Source organism: Bufo gargarizans, chromosome 3 (genome assembly GCF_014858855.1).
Source record: "Bufo gargarizans isolate SCDJY-AF-19 chromosome 3, ASM1485885v1, whole genome shotgun sequence".
Lineage (NCBI taxonomy): Eukaryota > Metazoa > Chordata > Amphibia > Anura > Bufonidae > Bufo > Bufo gargarizans.
In genome coordinates this window covers 370,300,426-370,308,017 of record NC_058082.1, presented here as the reverse complement: position 1 = coordinate 370,308,017, position 7,592 = coordinate 370,300,426, and positions in this window count along the sequence as shown.

Sequence of the window (7,592 nt, the reverse complement as noted above, 5' to 3'; positions counted from 1 at the left end):
CTTCCTGTACATATCGGTACCCAGAAAACCCCCATCCTCAACTGAATTCACAAGGTCAAGAAATTTCCACGTGGTCCACACTGTACTGCCATGCGAGTTTTATGTTGAGATAATTCTTAAGATCGTTGAAAAACTTCCTGCCAGATGAACAAAATGTCATTAATATACTTCGACCACGAAACCACAGCATCATGACCCCTAGAATTCATGACAATATCTCTCTCCCACAGCCCCAGAAAGAGATTAGGATATGAGGGCGCACAAGTCGCCCCCGGAGCTGTAGGAAGAATCGATCCTTGAATGTAAACGCGTTGTGTGTCAAGGCAAAATCTAATAAGGTCATGATAAGATCCTTATCAAGACTAGTCATTTCCAAAAATAATCTTGACGAACGCAGCCTGTGGTGATGGTAGATAGACGTATACAGGGACTCGACGTTGCACGTGACAAGGAGCATGTCCCTCTCCAGATGTACCCCATTCAATCTCCTGAGGACATTCGTAGTATCACGAACAAATAAAGGCAAGGTTTCCACATATTTTTGTAGATAAAAATCTACAAAATGGCAGACAGTCTCACACAAGCCACCAATTCCAGATACAATAGGTCGTCCCGTGGAGACCTAGAATCTTTATGCATTTTGGGAAGTAAATAAAATGTGGGAAGGACTGGGAAATCTGTCACCAAGCCCTCCTACATTTTAGTACTAATAATACCAGTGTCATAGGCTCTTTTTAGTATCATGTCTAATTCCAGCTTATACTGCACCATAGGATTCTGATCTAATTTGCGATAACAGGATCTATCCCCTAGTTGGCGAAAAGCCTCCTTTTCATACATCTGCATCGGCCAGATCACAACATTGCCCCCCTTATCGATTGGTTTTATCATTGTTCATATTTTTTAATTCCTTCAGAGCAATCCTCTGTTCCCTATTCAAATTGTCGTGAAAGCTAGCATTCCGGATCTCCTCCTCCTTAACCAGCTTAACAAAGATGTCAACCGCTGGACAGGATGTCGTAGGGGGCCAATGCTGCGACCAGCGATGCAGATGTATGGGAAATATGTTCATCTAATAATGACTGAAGGTCATTAATGGTCTGTAATTCCAAAGGGGAGAAATCCTCATGGTCACCTACCCTATTAAAACAATTCTTAAAGCATAATTTCCTTGCAAAGAGCTCCAAGTCTCTCACCAACAAGAAGTAATCAAACCTACCAGTCGGGGAGAAAGTCAGGCCTCTCCGCAAGACAAATAATTGGGGCTGTGTGAGAATGATATTGGAAAGATTAATTACCTCCAGTGTTTCTTTGCTTGTTTCCCCAGGAGATTGTTCTGTCCTGACTTTCGTTTTATAGACGGTGTTCTTAGGCTACTTTCACACTAGCTTTCGATCGGATCCGTTCTGAACGGATCCGCTCATATTAATGCAGACGGTGGCTCCGTTCAGAACGGATCCGTCTGCATTATATTGGCAAAAAATGGCTAAGTGTGAAATTAGCCTGAGCGGATCCGTCCAGACTTTTACATTGAAACTCAATGGGGGACGGATCCGTTTGAAGATTGAGCCATATTGTGGCATCTTCAAACGGATCCGTCCCCATTGACTTACATTGTAAGTCTGGACGGATCCGCATGCCTCCGCACGGCCAGACGGACACCCGAACGCTGCAAGCAGCGTTCAGGTGTCCACCTGCTGAGCGGAGCGGAGGCTGAACGCCGCCAGACTGATGCAGTCTGAGCGGATCCGCATCCATTCAGACTGCATCAGGGCTGGACGGAAGCGTTCGGGTCCGCTCGTGAGCCCCTTCAAACGGAGCTCACGAGCGGACAGCCGAACGCTAGTGTGAAACTAGCCTTAGATGAGAGGTCCAGCTTTCCTTGCCACCTCTTTCTCCAGATCCCCTGCGTACATCTAAAAAATGGTCCCCACATCCATGACTGTTAGAAGATGATGTAGATAGGGATTGTGATATATTACGTGTACGTCCCCTTGTCTGGTTACAGCAGTATACTTTATTATTTTGAAAGTCCACTAGATCCCTCTGGAATTTCTTGACCTTTAAACCCTGGATCTCTTTTTCCCACTTAAGCAATTCCTCCTCCAACTCACCATCAATGGCAGCAACTGTTGAATCTGTTCACGAGTGTTATCAATTTCCTTCTCGACCACTTCAAGTGATCGACGATCTACCCTAATCAACAGCTCTATCAGGGTGCGGGAACACCTAGTAACAGTTTCCCTCCACTTCCCTACAAATGATGGATCCTCTATATCAAATGCTGGGAATACTTGAAACCGAAGATTGCAAGGGATAATTTCTCTTAGGAGGTATTGCTCTAGTGTGGTCTTATTCCACCACACTTTCGTGCGTTTTTTCAGTAACTCTTTGATCTTTAATTTCAAATCTTTTACATTACTGGATTTGGCCCCAACCACTGCCGTTTCCCCAAAGATTGACCCGAGTTATGTTACCCAGGTCTTATCACGTTTCCTGAAATCCATATACTTGGAGGCACTATCTGTAAAGACAGACAATATGACAGCACAAAGCCTAAACAGGCCTCAATACAACAGATCAGGGGAGGTATGTATCTTGACCAGAACATATACCTACAATGTTGCTCACTCACAAACAACGAAGACATACCCAATATAGTATACACTATAAAACATGAATATCACAAAAACGGCATACCTGTTACTAAATACATGGGTATTTCCCCCCAGTACGGGTAGATACCTATATCAAGTTCACATTTAAGAAGTGTATAATAACACTCCTTAATAACTATTGCCCAAAACAATGGTATAGCATGAGCCCAGGAATAAGCAATGGGATGGAGAAAATGGGGGGGAAGAAAAAATATAGAAAACAGAAGAAAAAAAAAAAGAAAAGTAAAAGGAAGAAGAGAAACCCCCCCAAGGCCACCACTCGCAACCTGGTCAGGAAAGCCAATAACAACGTGAGCAAAATTTGCCACAAGATTATGTGCGATACATACCACAGGACATGATTGCAGGTATACAGAGAAGCACAAGACGCAAGGTTTGTCAGGAGGTAATGATATATAGCCAAAGCCCCTTTTTAAATCAAAAGAAGGGTGCCAAGTATCAATGAATAACTTACATCAGCTGTTGTATCCTACAGAGCGCATCCCCACCTGGTGATGTGCGCTGCAGCTAACCTATGGAGACGCCAGGGTCATTAGGAGGAGGGGTGGAACGCACGCCATCCGTCTTCACGTGACCCGGCCTGCAGCGCACCACGGCAATGCGTTTCAAGAGCTGACAGGTAACCAAGCAACCTTGTAAACGGACAACTCGCCGCCCATTCCCTGTCACTACAAGACCAGACCAAGAAGGCAAGAAATTAGATAACAAGAATATGAGAAAAGAAGGTGACCAAATAAAAGGAGAGAAACAAAATGAATAATATGGGATATAATCTTGCACGGTATTAGCGCTACACAGACATGGTGCCAAAACATAAATACTGCTAAAGTGCAAAAATACATATAATAAAATACATGATTATGTACATAAAAATAAGCGTACTCACAATAAACAAAAATAATAATGTTAATTAAAATACATAATAATAAATGTGCAAGATGAGTTATAATATTTACAGATCAATAATGTTTAAATTATTCACCTACAGTAAACTTCTCCTATCAACCCATATGTAAATCCTAGCGCAGGAGATAACTCCGCCTGTAGAGTACACTTAGGGCCCCGCCACTTCCGGTGACACGAGCCCCGATGCGGCCTGTGTGAGCGCGCACTGTACCCTATTTGTCCGACTATTTTCCGGATATAGACCTGGTGGAACGCACCACCTGCCCGAAAAAGCCACTTCCGGTCGCGCAGTAAGCGACCCGTTGTAATATAATATTGAGCATTTGGCCGATAGACAATATACCATTCAGTGTAGGCATATATCTTTTACCTTTCATGTACTAATTACAATATGTCACCACCTTATGACGGGTTTAACTCTAATCAAAAGATGATGTCACTTCCGGCAACCCTGCCTACCGTTTTTTGGGCGCCAAATTAGAGCCTTCACATGTATGTAAAGTCATGTACTATGTTTGTTCTGCATTCTGCTACCCCTGTGACCCCTGAAACGCATTGAGCCGTATATTTTATTAATAAAGAGGATTGATGACGTATTCTTGGATTTGTGCGCTGAATTACAACTGGGCTGCACATCCAGTGTGTTGACATCGACCTCAACCATTCTACAAGCGATCCTGGCTGGGGGGGTGACTTGCCCCAAGTGTCTTGAGTTTATCCTGGTGGCGACCCCCCAGTGAAGTGAGTGGATCATTAAGAATAATATTATTTCCAATATTATCTCTTTTTTTAAAATATATTTATTGATTTGATTTTATGTTCTATCCAGCGTTGGATCCATTGTTTTAATGCATCTTACTATACCTCACTCTATATTATACTAATTCATCCCACATGCTAGTCCCTTGTGTTTGTGGGTGGTGCTATTCTTAATTGGACCTGTTTGTTTATGTAACTTGTTATTCTTGAGATTGGCGCTCATTTCCTCACTGTTTTATTGTCAACGGTGTGACACTCGGGGTGGGTCCCTTTCCCCTAGTTATCCACCTTGTTGCTGATTCTATGTCGCATTTCTATGGTGTTTAGCCTCGCCTACACTAGAGCAGCCTTCTCTATTTTACCATCTGCATCCTTATCAGTCCTGTTGGCGCCCCTGTTTGTTATCCTTTTCCTTCAAGGACAAGATTTAGTCCTGTAAAGCCCCTGGATAACCTCCTTGTTTTTTCTGTTTGTTTCTTTCCTTATAATATTTACAACATGTGATTAACAATATAAAGTGTGCAACCAAAAATCATGATCGTGATCACAAAATAATATGAATAAATATATTAAAATAAGTGGCAAAATTCATGACACCACATAAAATATAAAAGAATACATATTGATAAGTCATGTAGTAATATTCCTCATAACCAAACGATGAACTCTGCTCTCACTTCCCAATCTATTCAGCACGTCCTTATCATCACATAAATTCTGTTCGTAGCTTCATAGCATAGTTATTGTTCCAATATTCAAAGGGCGATTATGGCTGCAAAAAAAGATATATAAACATAAATAAAGATACAATACATCATAAAAATACCTATAAGGCCTCTTTCACACTTGCGTTGTTAGGATCCGGCGTGCACTTCCGTTGCCGGAAGTGCCCGCCGGATCCGTAATACCGCAAGTGAACTAAAGCATTTGAAGACTGATCAGTCTTCAAAATGCGTTCAGTGTTACTATGGCAGCCAGGACGCTATTAAAGTCCTGGTTGCCATAGTAGTAGTGGGGAGCGGGGGAGCAGTATACTTACCGCCCGTGCGGCGTGGGGCTCCCTGACGTCACTCTGAAGCGCCCCGGGAGCCACACGGACGGTAAGTATACTGCTGCTCCCCCCGCTCCCCACTACAATTTACCATGGCAAACAGGACTTTAGCGTCCTGGCAGCCATGGTAACCATTCAGAAAAAGCTAAATGTCGGATCCGGTAATGCGCCGAAACAACCTTTAGCTTAAGGCTGGATCCGGATTAATGCCTTTCAATGGGCATTCATTCCGGATCCGGCCTTGCGGCAAGTGTTCAGGATTTTTGGCCGGAGCAAAAAGCGCAGCATGCTGTGGTATTTTCTCCGGCCAAAAAACGTTCCAGTCCTGAACTGAAGACATCCTGATGCATCCTGAACGGATTTCTCTCCATTCAGAATGCATTGGGATAATCCTGATCAGGATTTTTCCGGCATAGAGCCCCGACGACGGAACACTATGCCGGAAAAGAAATACGCAAGTGTGAAAGAGCCCTAAAAAGGATTTGAAGCTAAGGGCCTCATTGAGCCCGTGGACCATCCACTTTGTCTCTTTTTGGAGGAGACATCATTTAATGTCTCCTCCCCTAATCCCTAACCTCACCCGATCTATCCCTCTAAAGAAGATCTCATTGTGCCGAGAGTGAGAACACTGAAACGCATAGAGCGAGTTTGTGGGAGCTTGTTTATATGATAGGTAGAGAGATCGCTAGTACTTCTAGTTTAGGTCTGGAAGGTGTCCCAGGCACTATAGGGGATTAAGCACATGAACCCCCTGAGATTAATCTACCCACCCAGACAGCTAGAGGTTGGGATCTTTTACAGGTAGAACACGCAGGGAGAGGGATATTTGCTTTACCCAGAAAGCCCCCTACCTCTGTACTCCCTTTTCAGAGCCTGCCGTGATTTAGTCAAGGGAGAGCAGCCCAGCCATTTTAACTACTTGTGTATAAAAAAAAGTCAGCAGCTATATAGTGTGTACATAGTAAACGTCTGATTAGATATCCAGGGTTGTTTATTACTCCTTACCTATAATTGTTACACACATAGCCGATTGGTATTAAGGGCCATGCACTCATCTAATAGCCAACTATAGCTGCCACTGATTCAAGCATTAAGTAACGCTACTTTCACACTGGCGTTTTGGCTTTCCATTTGTGCGATCCGTTCAGGGCTCTCACAAGCGGTCTCAAAATGGATCAGATTTACCCTAATGCATTCTGAATGGATAAGGATCCGTTCAGAATGCATCAGTTTGCCTCCAATAAGTCACCATTCCGCTCTGAAGGCGGACACCAAAACGCTGCTTGTTTTGGTGTCCGCCTGATGATGCGGAGGCAAACGGAGCCATCGGAGACATCACTGGATGTAAGAGTTATGTGGGGCTGCATTAGGCTACTTTCACACTTGCGTTCAGAGCGGATCCGTCTGGGGTCTGCCCAGACGGATCCGCTCATATAATGCAGACGGTGGCTCCGTTCAGAACGGATCCGTCTGCATTATATTGTAGAAAAAATTCTAAGTGTGAAAGTAGCTGCAGACGGATCCGTCCAGACTTTACATTGAAAGTCAATGGGGGACGGATCCGTGTGAAAATTGAGCCATATTGTGTCAAATTCAAACGGATCCGTCCCCATTGACTTACATTGTAAATCTGGACGGATCCGTTTGCCTCCACACGGCCAGGCGGACACCCGAACTCTGCAAGCAGCGTTCAGGTGTCCGCCTGCTGAGCGGAGCGGAGGCTGAACGCTGCCAGACTGATGCATTCTGAGCGGATCCGCGTTCACTCAGAATGCATTAGGGCAGTACGGATGCGTTCGGGGCCGTTTGTGAGAGCCTTTAAACGGAACTCACAAGCGTAGCCCCGAACGCTAATGTGAAAGTAGCCTTAGGCTACTTTCACACTGGCGTTTTGGCTTTCCGTTTGTGAGATCCGATCAGGGCTCTCACAAGCGGTCCAAAACGGATCAGTTTTGCCCTAATGCATTCTGACTGGAAAAGGATCCGCTCAGAATGCATCAGTTTGCCTGTTTCTCCATTCCGCTTTAGAGGCGGACACCAAAACGCTGCTTGCAGCGTTTTTGTGTCCATCTGACAAAACTGAGGCAAATGGATCCGTTCTCTATGACACAGTCTGGCACAATAGAAAACGGATCCGTCCTCTATTGACTTTTAATGGTGTTCAAGACTGATCTGTCTTGGTTATGTTAAAAGATAAT